Below are 17,270 nucleotides of genomic sequence, written 5' to 3' on the forward strand. Positions count from 1 at the left end.
CTCTCCGGATCCGTCCAGCGAGGACGCGCGCGGAGTTTTGTGGGAGGACCTGCCGAAGGTCGGCCTGGAGGGCGCCGAAAAATTGGACGCTCCTCTGAGTTTGGAGGAGCTGTCCGGCGCCCTCCGCCAGCTCTCTAGGGGGAAGTCCCCGGGGCTGGACGGGCTGACCGTGGAGTTCCACAGGGCGTTCTGGGGCGTCCTGGGGGGCGACTACGTGCGGGTCCTGGGGGAATGTTTGGCGACCGGGGAGATGCCCCTCTCGTGGCGCAGGGCGGTGATCGTCCTGCTGCCTAAGAGGGGTGATCTCCGCCTCCTTAAGAACTGGCGCCCGGTCTCCCTCCTCAGCACGGATTATAAAATCTTTGCCAGGGCCATGTCTGTTCGCCTTGGCACCGTGCTGGCCCGCATGATCCATCCCGACCAGTCCTACACGGTCCCGGGCCGGACCATTCACGATAATATCCATCTGGTCCGGGACCTGGTCCACCATTCCCAGAGGGCTGGTCTGTCGGTCGCCTTCCTTTCCCTGGATCAGGAGAAGGCGTTCGACAGGGTGGATCACGAGTATCTTTTCGGGACTCTGCGCGCTTTCGGGTTCGGGACGCATTTCGTCGCCCGGATCCGACTTCTGTACGCTGCCGCGGAGTGTCTGATTAAAGTTAACGGGTCCTTGACGGCGCCCCTTCGCTTCGGGAGGGGGGTGCGTCAGGGATGCCCCATGTCCGGCCAGTTATACGCCATTTGCGTGGAGCCTTTCCTGCGCCTCTTGCGGAAGAGGTTGGCGGGATTGGCTCTGCAAGGGCCGGGCGTGGAGGTGGTCCTCTCGGCTTACGCCGATGACGTGCTCCTCGTGGTCACGGATCCCGTTGACTTGCGGAGGATGCGGGAATGCCAGCAGATTTACTCGGACGCATCCTCCGCCAGGATCAACTGGGGGAAATGTTCCGGACTCCTGGTGGGTCAGTGGCAGGTGGACTCTCTGCCGGAGGAGTTCAGGCCCTTCGCCTGGAGTACTACGCACCTCCTCTACTTGGGAGTCTACCTCAGCCCGGCCGAGGACGCCTGGCCGGCGAACTGGCACGAGCTGGAGGCCAAAGTCACCGCTCGCTTAGGACGCTGGACAGGATTGCTCCGAGTGTTGTCCTACAGGGGTCGGGCGTTGGTCATAAACCAACTGGTGGCCGCCATGTTGTGGTACCGGTTGGTTACTCTGACCCCCCCCCCTGCGTTTGTCGCCAGGATACAGAAGAAGCTCGTCAACTTCTTCTGGAACAACAGGATGCACTGGGTCGCTGCCGCGGTTCTGAGTCTCCCGCTTAGGGAGGGCGGTCAGGCGTTGGTGTGCCTCCGCACCCAGATTGCGACTTTCCGTCTTCGGACGCTGCAGAGATACCTGTACGTCGAGAATCCTCCAAGATGGTGTGCGCTGGCGACGTATTTTTTCCGCCAGCTGCACGGCCTCAATTACGACACGCAGCTCCTGTTTTTGGAGGGGAGCGGCAGGCGTGAGAGCCTGCGGGAGCTGCCTGTCTTTTACCAGGAACTACTATGGGTTTGGAATCACGTCGCCTCCAGGCGGAGCTCTCCCCCGTCAGGAGCGGCGGCTGTCCTCCGGGAGCCGCTGTTCAGGAATCCGCACCTCCACGTCCGCGAGTTCGGGTGGCTGGCGGAACGCAGGGCTGTGCCTGCCGGGGTGACTAGAGTCGGGGACCTACTCGATGGCGGAGGAGCGGGCTGGATGGCGCCAGAGGAGCTGGCGAGGCGCATGTCGTGGGACGACGTCCGGCTCGCGGTCAATGCCATCGGGGCGGTGAAAGCGATGCTGCCCCCCGGCGCCACGAGGTGCGTCGAGGCGGCTCGGGCACGTGGGGAGATCCCGTCCGAGCTTACTCCCGTTCGGATGGAATTCCTTATCGGCGCCTTTCCCCGAGACTCCCCTCGGAGATCGGCGCCTCACAACTTGAGCCGTCTCGAGGAAATACCCTCCGTGCTTTTTCATTCTGCGCGGAGGGGTTTCCTGTACGGGCTGCTCTTGCACACCTTCCACTTTGCCATCTTCGCCTGCCGTCCGGACACGCCGTGGCGTGCCGTTTTACCTCCGGACGGAGGCGGAGGTCCCCAATGGGGGGCTCTCTATGCGGGAGTCCTCCCTTGTTCTATCGGGGATTTGGCCTGGAGGGTGTTGCACAGAGCAGTCCCGTGCAATAGATTTTTAAGTAGGTTTACGGACTCCCAGACCGCCTGTTTGTTTTGCGGTCTGGAGGAGTCCGTCTTTCACGTCTACACGGGGTGTGAGAGGTTGCAGCCCCTCTTCCATTTTTTGAGGGGGCTGCTCCTCAAATTTTGGTTGCACTTCAGTCCCACGCTCCTGATCTACGGTCACCCCGTGCGGAGGGGAGCGGGCGGGTCGGAGGACCTCCTCGTGGGCCTGCTCCTGGGCCTGGCCAAGAAAGCCATCAATTGGTCCTGGCAGCGGGCGGGCGAGGGGGTCGTCCGACCGGATTGCCTCCCCCTCTTCCGTGGCCATGTTCGCGCCCGGGTGGCCCTAGAGATGGAGCACGCGGTGTCCGCCGGCACGCTCGAGCTCTTTCGTGACCGGTGGGCGCCGCGGGGACTGGAGTGCATTGTTAATCGGGACAACCAAATTTTAATTTGATTGGTGGAGGGTTATTTAAAAGGGTAATTGGGTTGTTGTCACCTTATTTGTGAAATTGTTTCTTTTTTATTTGGGTCCAATGAAAAGAGAGGGAAACCACTTATGGGCTATTTAAAAGGGTAATTGGGTTTTTGTCACCTTATTTGTGAAATTGTTTCTTTTTTTGGGTCGAATTAAAAGAGAGGGATAACCACTCATGAAGGTGCCACCTAGGTGTTACTAGGAGAACTAACCGGCACCCTGACACCAGCTCAGTCTGCTCCTTGCAATCAGAGGAGCAGGTTGTGTGGCTGAGCTGCTCCTGCTGCTGCTGTGGGGAGAGAGTGTGTGGTTGCCTTGGCCTGGGAGTAAAGTGAAAGGAAGGAGTGACCCCAGGCCACCACCACTACAACCTTCCCACACCAACCCATCGACAGAGGTGCCTGGAGAGGAAGGAGTGGAGGACAGAGGAGGAGGCCTTTTCCAGCACTGCCTCCCAATTCGGCCTCCAGCCCAGGAGAGGGAGAGAGGGAGAGAGGATACAAACAGCTCCACTTGGAAGGAGGGGAGGAGCTGCAACTCCAACATCTGCAGGTGGGTGTCCCTGTGTATTCCCCCTAAAGACTTTTGCATTCTAGGCGGGGGGAGGAAAAGAAGACGGTTCGAAAGCCTGGCCTGGGTTGGCTGGAGCCTGCCCAGGTGAAGCTGCTTCCCTCATCAAAAAGACCTGGTGTGGGCTGAACCTGGGCTGTCTCCAGTCTGCCCAGGCGAAGACATCTTCTCCCCCTGCCCGAAGACCACCAGAAAAGACTTTGCTTTGACCATCGGGGGAGTACACCCTGCCGACACCCACCCACCGCCTATCATCGTCGAGTGGGGACCCTGCCTTTGCGGCCCCCCCCCCTCCTTCCCACCCCCCTCTCTCTCTCTCTTTGTCCTCTCTCTGCCTCTCCGATAGGCACCTCCCTTATTAATTTCCCAATTGAGCAGAGGGAAGAAAGGGCCCCCTCCCAATTCATACCATCAAGGGGAGAGGTGGCCCAGTACATTTACGCTCCCTCTGCTCAGGAAAGACCTTGGCACACCGAGGCCATTTTTAACACCTTCGGGCCTGTGACTTTTGGGGTGTGTGTAGCTCTTTTTTAAAATCCACCCCACGATGGCATCTACATCTGCGGCGGCAACGGGGCCGGCGAGAACTTATGCGGCGGTGGTGGCCAAAGCTGCGGCCGCTCCCGCTTCCGCTGCTGCCCCGTCGCCGTTCCGATTGCTGACTGAAAAACTTGGGGTGAAGAGCTACACCCACCCCAACATGACTATTGAGGCGTGCGTAAAGGCTATGGCCGGGGTTGTCGGCCCTCCGGCCATAGTCGCCGCCTCAAAAATGTATGGGAAGGCTGTCTTTTTCCTGGAGTCCGAGCGGGCGGTGGCCCTGGCCATCGCTCAGGGGCTCACCGTGGGCGGGACTTTCCTGCCGGTGGACCCGCTGGAGGCCACCGCGCAGAGGGTGGTTTTGTCGAACGTCCCGCCCTATATCACCTGTGAGCTCCTCCTCCCCCACCTACGCCAACTCGGGGAGGTGAGGTCGGGGATTTCCCCGATCCCGCTCGGACTCCGGGAGAGCAGCCTTCGCCATGTCTTCTCCTTCCGGCGCCAGGCCTTTATCCAGCTGGCGCGGGAGGGGGAGACGGACGGGGCTTTCACGGTCCTCCACGGGGGGACCTCGTACCGCGTCTTCTGGACGACGGACGGCGTGCGGTGCCACGCCTGTAGGGAGGTGGGGCACGTGCGCAAAAACTGCCCCGCCTCCAAGGCCGCCAAGTCATCTGCCGTGGCCAAGGCTGGCGCCGCCGCCGCTCCTCTCTCCGGGTCTAGCCGCGCCCCCGCTCGATCCAACGCTACCGGGGCGCGGTCGTCGTCGGAAGTCGATGCCGTCCTGGCCTCCGGCGGGGGGGAGGAGGGAGGTCCCATCCGAAAGAAGGCGCGGGACAAGACGCGAAACCGTGGGGTGGGTCCCCCCGCGGAGGGCGTCCCCCACAACATGGAGCCCCTGACGCCGGAGAGCGTCGCCGCGCTAATCGCGGAGTGCGGAGGGGGGGGGGCCCTCGTGGCCGAGCCTGTGGCCGCAACCGCCGAGGCGGTAATGCCAGAACCCGCGGCCGGGCTCGGGCCCGGGGGACACAAAGAACTCGCTCCTCCTGAAGGAGCAGGGGAGGCCCCTGAAGAAATGGAGGCCTCCCTTTACCCCTCCGCGCTAAAAAGAAGGCGCGACCCCCTGGATGAGGAGGAGGACCGGGAGGAGGAAGGTCCCTCCGGTCAGGCGGAGTCGTCGCCCGCCGCGGGCGCTGCGCCCCACCCCACCGCTAACACCATTACGGGCGAACGGCAGGGGTCGCCTGTCCCTGAGGAGGCTGAGGCAGAAGCGTCTGCCCAGCTCGTGCCTCCCGGGGATGGGGACGAGACCCTGCCCGTGGGGGGGGTCGCGGAGCAACCCGCGGCGGGTATTCATCCAGTACTGGTGGCATTGCCCCTCGACGGGTCGGGCGGCCAGGGGACCGGGTCGGGCGGGTCGTCTGAGGACGAGCCCGCCCAGAGCGACCCGGATTTTTCCCAGGTGCTGCTCGACCTCGTCGAGGTGTGTCAAAAATTCACCCCGTCTGCTGGGTCGGAGGCCGGTGGCGTCGCAGAGGAGGGCCCTCGGTCTGTGTCTCCGGCGCCGGGCGACTTGGAGGAGGTCCGGTTTTTGTATTCTCCGTTCTCTCCGGCCTCTCCGGTCGTTCCGGCGCCTGGGGCGGAGGGGGTCTCCGAACCGCCGCCGCCTGCTGGCCCGGCCCCCCTAGAGGAGCCCGGGGGGGAGTCCTCCGCTACCGATCCTGGGGGTGGGATCCGGGCGGGGGCGGGGCCGGCTGTCGCGGCCGGGCCGCCCGATGCGCATTGCGTGGTGGACGGTTCGGCCGCCGGTGGCGACCCCCCGGAGGAGGACGGGGACTCGGTGGTGGGGGCGGAGGTGGACTTAGAGTCCGTCGCCGACGAGGCGATGGATGACCTCGCGCCCCTCGCCGGGACCCCCCTCGTTCTCATTCCCATCAGGGAGCTCCGGGAATTTGTGGCCACGAGCCAGGGTCGCCGCAGGACCCAGCAGGCCCTCGACAGATGGTCGGGGCTGGCGCTGCTCATCGGGTCGGCCCGCGTCGCCTACAAGACCATGGGTGCGGACGCGGGCGTGAGCCCGTCCGAGCTGTGTCGGTTCCGGGCATTCCTCACCGGGCTGCTAAGGGAGTGGCGGTCGGCTAGCGGCCGCCCTCCCTTCCCCCGTTAGGTTTAAGTAGGGGTTGGTTGTGCTTCTGAAATGAAGATAACCATAGCCAGCCTCAACGTCAACGGCAGCAGGGAGGCTAGCCGCAGATTTAATAACTTTTCGGTCCTTCGGGACGGGAAGTATGCGGTGTGCTTCCTGCAAGAAACCCACACCGTTCCGGGAGACGAGGCCACGTGGCTCCTGGAGTGGCAAGGAGGGGTCAACATGAGTCACCTCTCCAATGTTTCCAGTGGGGTGGCTATCTTGTTGGCCCCGCATTTTCAGCCGGAGATCTTGGGGGTCAAGGAGCTCGTGCCGGGCCGCTTGCTCCAGGTCACTGTTCGCCTGGGGGGCGTGCCGTTCCATCTAGTGAACGTGTACGCCCCCGGGGCCGGTGCGCAGCAAGCGCGCTTCTTTGAAGAAGTGTCCACTCTTTTGGGCTCCATCGACGCGGGCGAGTGCGTCGTCCTCGGGGGGGATTTTAATTGTACCCTCGAGGCCAGGGACCGCACGGGTACCCAGCCGAGCCCGGCGTCGGTGGGGAAGTTGAGGGACCTGGTCGGGTCCCTCGACTTGGTGGACGTCTGGCGTAATCTCCATCCCGACTCCAGCGCCTTCACCTTTGTGAGGTCTGGGGGAGGAGCGTCCAGGATCGACCGCCTCTACATTTCCCGGGCGTACGTCTCCTGCGTTCCGACGGCTTCCGTGCGGCCGGTGCCGTGCGCGGACCACCACCTGGTGTGGGCGGAGCTCGTGCCGCCGCGCGCCGGGGGGCGGTCCGTGTACTGGCACTTTAACAACCTGCTGCTGGAGGACGCGCGGTTCCGGGATTCGTTCGGTCGGTTCTGGGCCGGCTGGAGAAGGAAGCAGGGGGGCTTCCCCTCCTTGAGGCTATGGTGGGATGTGGGCAAGGCTCACATCCGTCTCTTCTGTCAGGAGTACGCGAAGGGGTCGACCAAGAGGCGGGAGGCCAGGGTCGGGCAGTTGGAGAAGGAGGTGCTCGACCTGGAGTCCCGTCTCGGTCAAGTCGCCGAGGACCCGGCCCTGCGGCTGGCGTACGAAGAGAAGAGGGGCGCGCTGAAGGACCTGCAGCTCGTCGGGTCCCGAGGCGCGTACGTGAGGTCGCGGATCCGGTTCCTGCGGGACCTGGACCGCGGCTCCCCCTTCTTCTACTCGCTGGAAAAAAGACGGGGGGTCCGTAAGCAGCTTTTGGAGCTGCTGGCCGACGACGGATCTCCGGTCTCGGATCCGGAGGGAATCCGCGCGGAGACCCGCGCCTATTACGGGGCTCTGTTCTCTCCGGATCCGTCCAGCGAGGACGCGCGTGGAGTTTTGTGGGAGGACCTGCCGAAGGTGGGCCTGGAGGGCGCCGAAAAATTGGACGCTCCTCTGAGTTTGGAGGAGCTGTCCGGCGCCCTCTGCCAGCTCTCTAGGGGGAAGTCCCCGGGGCTGGACGGGCTGACCGTGGAGTTCCACAGGGCGTTCTGGGGCGTCCTGGGGGGCGACTACGTGCGGGTCCTGGGCGAATGTTTGGCGACCGGGGAGATGCCCCTCTCGTGGCACAGGGCGGTGATCGTCCTGCTGCCTAAGAGGGGTAATCTCCGCCTCCTTAAGAACTGGCGCCCGGTCTCCCTCCTCAGCACGGATTATAAAATCTTTGCCAGGGCCATGTCTGTTCGCCTTGGCACCGTGCTGGCCCGCATGATCCATCCCGACCAGTCCTACACGGTCCCGGGCCGGACCATTCACGATAATATCCATCTGGTCCGGGACCTGGTCCACCATTCCCAGAGGGCTGGTCTGTCGGTCGCCTTCCTTTCCCTGGATCAGGAGAAGGCGTTCGACAGGGTGGATCACGAGTATCTTTTCGGGACTCTGCGCGCTTTCGGGTTCGGGACGCATTTCGTCGCCCGGATCCGACTTCTGTACGCTGCCGCGGAGTGTCTGATTAAAGTTAACGGGTCCTTGACGGCGCCCCTTCGCTTCGGGAGGGGGGTGCGTCAGGGATGCCCCATGTCCGGCCAGTTATACGCCATTTGCGTGGAGCCTTTCCTGCGCCTCTTGCGGAAGAGGTTGGCGGGATTGGCTCTGCAAGGGCCGGGCGTGGAGGTGGTCCTCTCGGCTTACGCCGATGACGTGCTCCTCGTGGTCACGGATCCCGTTGACTTGCGGAGGATGCGGGAATGCCAGCAGATTTACTCGGACGCATCCTCCGCCAGGATCAACTGGGGGAAATGTTCCGGACTCCTGGTGGGTCAGTGGCAGGTGGACTCTCTGCCGGAGGAGTTCAGGCCCTTCGCCTGGAGTACTACGCACCTCCTCTACTTGGGAGTCTACCTCAGCCCGGCCGAGGACGCCTGGCCGGCGAACTGGCACGAGCTGGAGGCCAAAGTCACCGCTCGCTTAGGACGCTGGACAGGATTGCTCCGAGTGTTGTCCTACAGGGGTCGGGCGTTGGTCATAAACCAACTGGTGGCCGCCATGTTGTGGTACCGGTTGGTTACTCTGACCCCCCCCCCTGCGTTTGTCGCCAGGATACAGAAGAAGCTCGTCGACTTCTTCTGGAACAACAGGATGCACTGGGTCGCTGCCGCGGTTCTGAGTCTCCCGCTTAGGGAGGGCGGTCAGGCGTTGGTGTGCCTCCGCACCCAGATTGCGACTTTCCGTCTTCGGACGCTGCAGAGATACCTGTACGTCGAGAATCCTCCAAGATGGTGTGCGCTGGCGACGTATTTTTTCCGCCAGCTGCACGGCCTCAATTACGACACGCAGCTCCTGTTTTTGGAGGGGAGCGGCAGGCGTGAGAGCCTGCGGGAGCTGCCTGTCTTTTACCAGGAACTACTATGGGTTTGGAATCACGTCGCCTCCAGGCGGAGCTCTCCCCCGTCAGGAGCGGCGGCTGTCCTCCGGGAGCCGCTGTTCAGGAATCCGCACCTCCACGTCCGCGAGTTCGGGTGGCTGGCGGAACGGAGGGCTGTGCCTGCCAGGGTGACTAGAGTCGGGGACCTACTCGATGGCGGAGGAGCGGGCTGGATGGCGCCAGAGGAGCTGGCGAGGCGCATGTCGTGGGACGACGTCCGGCTCGCGGTCAATGCCATCGGGGCGGTGAAAGCGATGCTGCCCCCCGGCGCCACGAGGTGCGTCGAGGCGGCTCGGGCACGTGGGGAGATCCCGTCCAAGCTTACTCCCGTTCGGATGGAATTCCTTATCGGCGCCTTTCCCCGAGACTCCCCTCGGAGATCGGCGCCTCACAACTTGAGCCGTCTCGAGGAAATACCCTCCGTGCTTTTTCATTCTGCGCGGAGGGGTTTCCTGTACGGGCTGCTCTTGCACACCTTCCACTTTGCCATCTTCGCCTGCCGTCCGGACACGCCGTGGCGTGCCGTTTTACCTCCGGACGGAGGCGGAGGTCCCCAATGGGGGGCTCTCTATGCGGGAGTCCTCCCTTGTTCTATCGGGGATTTGGCCTGGAGGGTGTTGCACAGAGCAGTTCCGTGCAATAGATTTTTAAATAGGTTTACGGACTCCCAGACCGCCTGTTTGTTTTGCGGTCTGGAGGAGTCCGTCTTTCACGTCTACACGGGGTGTGAGAGGTTGCAGCCCCTCTTCCATTTTTTGAGGGGGCTGCTCCTCAAATTTTGGTTGCACTTCAGTCCCACGCTCCTGATCTACGGTCACCCCGTGCGGAGGGGGGCGGGCGGGTCGGAGGACCTCCTCGTGGGCCTGCTCCTGGGCCTGGCCAAGAAAGCCATCAATTGGTCCTGGCAGCGGGCGAGCGAGGGGGTCGTCCGACCGGATTGCCTCCCCCTCTTCCGTGGCCATGTTCGCGCCCGGGTGGCCCTAGAGATGGAGCACGCGGTGTCCGCCGGCACGCTCGAGCTCTTTCGTGACCGGTGGGCGCCGCGGGGACTGGAGTGCATTGTTAATCGGGACAACCAAATTTTAATTTGATTGGTGGAGGGTTATTTAAAAGGGTAATTGGGTTGTTGTCACCTTATTTGTGAAATTGTTTCTTTTTTTGGGTCCAATGAAAAGAGAGGGATAACCACTCATGAAGGTGCCACCTAGGTGTTACTAGGAGAACTAACCGGCACCCTGACACCAGCTCAGTCTGCTCCTTGCAGTCAGAGGAGCAGGTTGTGTGGCTGAGCTGCTCCTGCTGCTGCTGTGGGGAGAGAGTGTGTGGTTGCCTTGGCCTGGGAGTAAAGTGAAAGGAAGGAGTGACCCCAGGCCACCACCACTACAACCTTCCCACACCAACCCATCGACAGAGGTGCCTGGAGAGGAAGGAGTGGAGGACAGAGGAGGAGGCCTTTTCCAGCACTGCCTCCCAATTCGGCCTCCAGCCCAGGAGAGGGAGAGAGGGAGAGAGGATACAAACAGCTCCACTTGGAAGGAGGGGAGGAGCTGCAACTCCAACATCTGCAGGTGGGTGTCACTGTGTATTCCCCCTAAAGACTTTTTGCATTCTAGGCGGGGGGAGGAAAAGAAGACGGTTCGAAAGCCTGGCCTGGGTTGGCTGGAGCCTGCCCAGGTGAAGCTGCTTCCCTCATCAAAAAGACCTGGTGTGGGCTGAACCTGGGCTGTCTCCAGTCTGCCCAGGCGAAGACATCTTCTCCCCCTGCCCGAAGACCACCAGAAAAGACTTTGCTTTGACCATCGGGGGAGTACACCCTGCCGACACCCACCCACCGCCTATCATCGTCGAGTGGGGACCCTGCCTTTGCGGCCCCCCCCTCCTTCCCACCCCCCTCTCTCTCTCTCTTTGTCCTCTCTCTGCCTCCCCGATAGGCACCTCCCTTATTAATTTCCCAATTGAGCAGAGGGAAGAAAGGGCCCCCTCCCAATTCATACCATCAAGGGGAGAGGTGGCCCAGTACATTTACGCTCCCTCTGCTCAGGAAAGACCTTGGCACACCGAGGCCATTTTTAACACCTTCGGGCCTGTGACTTTTGGGGTGTGTGTAGCTCTTTTTTAAAATCCACCCCACGATGGCATCTACATCTGCGGCGGCGACGGGGCCAGCGAGAACTTATGCGGCGGTGGTGGCCAAAGCTGCGGCCGCTCCCGCTTCCGCTGCTGCCCCGTCGCCGTTCCGATTGCTGACGGAAAAACTTGGGGTGAAGAGCTACACCCACCCCAACATGACTATTGAGGCGTGCGTAAAGGCTATGGCCGGGGTTGTCGGCCCTCCGGCCATAGTCGCCGCCTCAAAAATGTATGGGAAGGCTGTCTTTTTCCTGGAGTCCGAGCGGGCGGTGGCCCTGGCCATCGCTCAGGGGCTCACCGTGGGCGGGACTTTCCTGCCGGTGGACCCGCTGGAGGCCACCGCGCAGAGGGTGGTTTTGTCGAACGTCCCGCCCTATATCACCTGTGAGCTCCTCCTCCCCCACCTACGCCAACTCGGGGAGGTGAGGTCGGGGATTTCCCCGATCCCGCTCGGACTCCGGGAGAGCAGCCTTCGCCATGTCTTCTCCTTCCGGCGCCAGGCCTTTATCCAGCTGGCGCGGGAGGGGGAGACGGACGGGGCTTTCACGGTCCTCCAAGGGGGGACCTCGTAACGCGTCTTCTGGACGACGGACGGCGTGCGGTGCCACGCCTGTAGGGAGGTGGGGCACATGCGCAAAAACTGCCCCGCCTCCAAGGCCGCCAAGTCATCTGCCGTGGCCAAGGCTGGCGCCGCCGCCGCTCCTCTCTCCGGGTCTAGCCGCGCCCCCGCTCGATCCAACGCTACCGGGGCGCGGTCGTCGTCGGAGGTCGATGCCATCCTGGCCTCCGGCGGGGGGGAGGAGGGAGGTCCCGTCTGAAAGAAGGCGCGGGACAAGACGCGAAACCGTGGGGTGGGTCCCCCCGCGGAGGGCGTCCCCCACAACATGGAGCCCCTGACGCCGGAGAGCGTCGCCGCGCTAATCGCGGAGTGCGGAGGGGGGGGGCCCTCGTGGCCGAGCCTGTGGCCGCAACCGCCGAGGTGGTAATGCCAGAACCCGCGGCCGGGCTCGGGCCCGGGGGACCCAAAGAACTCGCTCCTCCTGAAGGAGCAGGGGAGGCCCCTGAAGAAATGGAGGCCTCCCTTTACCCCTCCGCGCTAAAAAGAAGGCGCGACCCCCTGGATGAGGAGGAGGACCGGGAGGAGGAAGGTCCCTCCGGTCAGGGGGAGTCGTCGCCCGCCGCGGGCGCTGCGCCCCACCCCACCGCTAACACCATTACGGGCGAACGGCAGGGGTCGCCTGTCCCTGAGGAGGCTGAGGCAGAAGCGTCTGCCCAGCTCGTGCCTCCCGGGGATGGGGACGAGACCCTGCCCGTGGGGGGGGTCGCGGAGCAACCCGCGGCGGGTATTCATCCAGTACTGGTGGCATTGCCCCTCGACGGGTCGGGCGGCCAGGGGACCGGGTCGGGCGGGTCGTCTGAGGACGAGCCCGCCCAGAGCGACCCGGATTTTTCCCAGGTGCTGCTCGACCTCGTCGAGGTGTGTCAAAAATTCACCCCGTCTGCTGGGTCGGAGGCCGGTGGCGTCGCAGAGGAGGGCCCTCGGTCTGTGTCTCCGGCGCCGGGCGACTTGGAGGAGGTCCGGTTTTTGTATTCTCCGTTCTCTCCGGCCTCTCCGGTCGTTCCGGCGCCTGGGGCGGAGGGGGTCTCCGAACCGCCGCCGCCTGCTGGCCCGGCCCCCCTAGAGGAGCCCGGGGGGGAATCCTCCGCTACCGATCCTGGGGGTGGGATCCGGGCGGAGGCGGGGCCGGCTGTCGCGGCCGGGCCGCCCGATGCGCATTGCGTGGTGGACGGTTCGGCCGCCGGTGGCGACCCCCCGGAGGAGGACGGGGACTCGGTGGTGGGGGCGGAGGTGGACTTAGAGTCCGTCGCCGACGAGGCGATGGATGACCTCGCGCCCCTCGCCGGGACCCCCCTCGTTCTCATTCCCATCAGGGAGCTCCGGGAATTTGTGGCCACGAGCCAGGGTCGCCGCAGGACCCAGCAGGCCCTCGACAGATGGTCGGGGCTGGCGCTGCTCATCGGGTCGGCCCGCGTCGCCTACAAGACCATGGGTGCGGACGCGGGCGTGAGCCCGTCCGAGCTGTGTCGGTTCCGGGCATTCCTCACCGGGCTGCTAAGGGAGTGGCGGTCGGCTAGCGGCCGCCCTCCCTTCCCCCGTTAGGTTTAAGTAGGGGTTGGTTGTGCTTCTGAAATGAAGATAACCATAGCCAGCCTCAACGTCAACGGCAGCAGGGAGGCTAGCCGCAGATTTAATAACTTTTCGGTCCTTCGGGACGGGAAGTATGCGGTGTGCTTCCTGCAAGAAACCCACACCGTTCCGGGAGACGAGGCCACGTGGCTCCTGGAGTGGCAAGGAGGGGTCAACATGAGTCACCTCTCCAATGTTTCCAGTGGGGTGGCTATCTTGTTGGCCCCGCATTTTCAGCCGGAGATCTTGGGGGTCAAGGAGCTCGTGCCGGGCCGCTTGCTCCAGGTCACTGTTCGCCTGGGGGGCGTGCCGTTCCATCTAGTGAACGTGTACGCCCCCGGGGCCGGTGCGCAGCAAGCGCGCTTCTTTGAAGAAGTGTCCACTCTTTTGGGCTCCATCGACGCGGGCGAGTGCGTCGTCCTCGGGGGGGATTTTAATTGTACCCTCGAGGCCAGGGACCGCACGGGTACCCAGCCGAGCCCGGCGTCGGTGGGGAAGTTGAGGGACCTGGTCGGGTCCCTCGACTTGGTGGACGTCTGGCGTAATTTCCATCCCGACTCCAGCGCCTTCACCTTTGTGAGGTCTGGGGGAGGAGCGTCCAGGATCGACCGCCTCTACATTTCCCGGGCGTACGTCTCCTGCGTTCCGACGGCTTCCGTGCAGCCGGTGCCGTGCGCGGACCACCACCTGGTGTGGGCGGAGCTCGTGCCGCCGCGCGCCGGGGGGCGGTCCGCGTACTGGCACTTTAACAACCTGCTGCTGGAGGACGCGCGGTTCCGGGATTCGTTCGGTCGGTTCTGGGCCGGCTGGAGAAGGAAGCAGGGGGGCTTCCCCTCCTTGAGGCTATGGTGGGATGTGGGCAAGAAGCTCACATCCGTCTCTTCTGTCAGGAGTACGCGAAGGGGTCGACCAAGAGGCGGGAGGCCAGGGTCGGGCAGTTGGAGAAGGAGGTGCTCGACCTGGAGTCCCGTCTCGGTCAAGTCGCCGAGGACCCGGCCCTGCGGCTGGCGTACGAAGAGAAGAGGGGCGCGCTGAAGGACCTGCAGCTCGTCGGGTCCCGAGGCGCGTACGTGAGGTCGCGGATCCGTTTCCTGCGGGACCTGGACCGCGGCTCCCCCTTCTTCTACTCGCTGGAAAAAAGACGGGGGGTCCGTAAGCAGCTTTTGGAGCTGCTGGCCGACGACGGATCTCCGGTCTCGGATCCGGAGGGAATCCGCGCGGAGACCCGCGCCTATTACGGGGCTCTGTTCTCTCCGGATCCGTCCAGCGAGGACGCGCGCGGAGTTTTGTGGGAGGACCTGCCGAAGGTCGGCCTGGAGGGCGCCGAAAAATTGGACGCTCCTCTGAGTTTGGAGGAGCTGTCCGGCGCCCTCCGCCAGCTCTCTAGGGGGAAGTCCCCGGGGCTGGACGGGCTGACCGTGGAGTTCCACAGGGCGTTCTGGGGCGTCCTGGGGGGCGACTACGTGCGGGTCCTGGGGGAATGTTTGGCGACCGGGGAGATGCCCCTCTCGTGGCGCAGGGCGGTGATCGTCCTGCTGCCTAAGAGGGGTGATCTCCGCCTCCTTAAGAACTGGCGCCCGGTCTCCCTCCTCAGCACGGATTATAAAATCTTTGCCAGGGCCATGTCTGTTCGCCTTGGCACCGTGCTGGCCCGCATGATCCATCCCGACCAGTCCTACACGGTCCCGGGCCGGACCATTCACGATAATATCCATCTGGTCCGGGACCTGGTCCACCATTCCCAGAGGGCTGGTCTGTCGGTCGCCTTCCTTTCCCTGGATCAGGAGAAGGCGTTCGACAGGGTGGATCACGAGTATCTTTTCGGGACTCTGCGCGCTTTCGGGTTCGGGACGCATTTCGTCGCCCGGATCCGACTTCTGTACGCTGCCGCGGAGTGTCTGATTAAAGTTAACGGGTCCTTGACGGCGCCCCTTCGCTTCGGGAGGGGGGTGCGTCAGGGATGCCCCATGTCCGGCCAGTTATACGCCATTTGCGTGGAGCCTTTCCTGCGCCTCTTGCGGAAGAGGTTGGCGGGATTGGCTCTGCAAGGGCCGGGCGTGGAGGTGGTCCTCTCGGCTTACGCCGATGACGTGCTCCTCGTGGTCACGGATCCCGTTGACTTGCGGAGGATGCGGGAATGCCAGCAGATTTACTCGGACGCATCCTCCGCCAGGATCAACTGGGGGAAATGTTCCGGACTCCTGGTGGGTCAGTGGCAGGTGGACTCTCTGCCGGAGGAGTTCAGGCCCTTCGCCTGGAGTACTACGCACCTCCTCTACTTGGGAGTCTACCTCAGCCCGGCCGAGGACGCCTGGCCGGCGAACTGGCACGAGCTGGAGGCCAAAGTCACCGCTCGCTTAGGACGCTGGACAGGATTGCTCCGAGTGTTGTCCTACAGGGGTCGGGCGTTGGTCATAAACCAACTGGTGGCCGCCATGTTGTGGTACCGGTTGGTTACTCTGACCCCCCCCCCCTGCGTTTGTCGCCAGGATACAGAAGAAGCTCGTCGACTTCTTCTGGAACAACAGGATGCACTGGGTCGCTGCCGCGGTTCTGAGTCTCCCGCTTAGGGAGGGCGGTCAGGCGTTGGTGTGCCTCCGCACCCAGATTGCGACTTTCCGTCTTCGGACGCTGCAGAGATACCTGTACGTCGAGAATCCTCCAAGATGGTGTGCGCTGGCGACGTATTTTTTCCGCCAGCTGCACGGCCTCAATTACGACACGCAGCTCCTGTTTTTGGAGGGGAGCGGCAGGCGTGAGAGCCTGCGGGAGCTGCCTGTCTTTTACCAGGAACTACTATGGGTTTGGAATCACGTCGCCTCCAGGCGGAGCTCTCCCCCGTCAGGAGCGGCGGCTGTCCTCCGGGAGCCGCTGTTCAGGAATCCGCACCTCCACGTCCGCGAGTTCGGGTGGCTGGCGGAACGCAGGGCTGTGCCTGCCGGGGTGACTAGAGTCGGGGACCTACTCGATGGCGGAGGAGCGGGCTGGATGGCGCCAGAGGAGCTGGCGAGGCGCATGTCGTGGGACGACGTCCGGCTCGCGGTCAATGCCATCGGGGCGGTGAAAGCGATGCTGCCCCCCGGCGCCACGAGGTGCGTCGAGGCGGCTCGGGCACGTGGGGAGATCCCGTCCGAGCTTACTCCCGTTCGGATGGAATTCCTTATCGGCGCCTTTCCCCGAGACTCCCCTCGGAGATCGGCGCCTCACAACTTGAGCCGTCTCGAGGAAATACCCTCCGTGCTTTTTCATTCTGCGCGGAGGGGTTTCCCTGTACGGGCTGCTCTTGCACACCTTCCACTTTGCCATCTTCGCCTGCCGTCCGGACACGCCGTGGCGTGCCGTTTTACCTCCGGACGGAGGCGGAGGTCCCCAATGGGGGGCTCTCTATGCGGGAGTCCTCCCTTGTTCTATCGGGGATTTGGCCTGGAGGGTGTTGCACAGAGCAGTCCCGTGCAATAGATTTTTAAGTAGGTTTACGGACTCCCAGACCGCCTGTTTGTTTTGCGGTCTGGAGGAGTCCGTCTTTCACGTCTACACGGGGTGTGAGAGGTTGCAGCCCCTCTTCCATTTTTTGAGGGGGCTGCTCCTCAAATTTTGGTTGCACTTCAGTCCCACGCTCCTGATCTACGGTCACCCCGTGCGGAGGGGGGCGGGCGGGTCGGAGGACCTCCTCGTGGGCCTGCTCCTGGGCCTGGCCAAGAAAGCCATCAATTGGTCCTGGCAGCGGGCGAGCGAGGGGGTCGTCCGACCGGATTGCCTCCCCCTCTTCCGTGGCCATGTTCGCGCCCGGGTGGCCCTAGAGATGGAGCACGCGGTGTCCGCCGGCACGCTCGAGCTCTTTCGTGACCGGTGGGCGCCGCGGGGACTGGAGTGCATTGTTAATCGGGACAACCAAATTTTAATTTGATTGGTGGAGGGTTATTTAAAAAGGGTAATTGGGTTGTTGTCACCTTATTTGTGAAATTGTTTCTTTTTTTGGGTCCAATGAAAAGAGAGGGATAACCACTCATGAAGGTGCCACCTAGGTGTTACTAGGAGAACTAACCGGCACCCTGACACCAGCTCAGTCTGCTCCTTGCAATCAGAGGAGCAGGTTGTGTGGCTGAGCTGCTCCTGCTGCTGCTGTGGGGAGAGAGTGTGTGGTTGCCTTGGCCTGGGA

This window comes from Somniosus microcephalus, unplaced genomic scaffold (genome assembly GCF_052327205.1).
Source record: "Somniosus microcephalus isolate GS21.2 unplaced genomic scaffold, FLI_Smic_1.0 scaffold261, whole genome shotgun sequence".
Classification (NCBI taxonomy): Eukaryota; Metazoa; Chordata; class Chondrichthyes; order Squaliformes; family Somniosidae; genus Somniosus; species Somniosus microcephalus.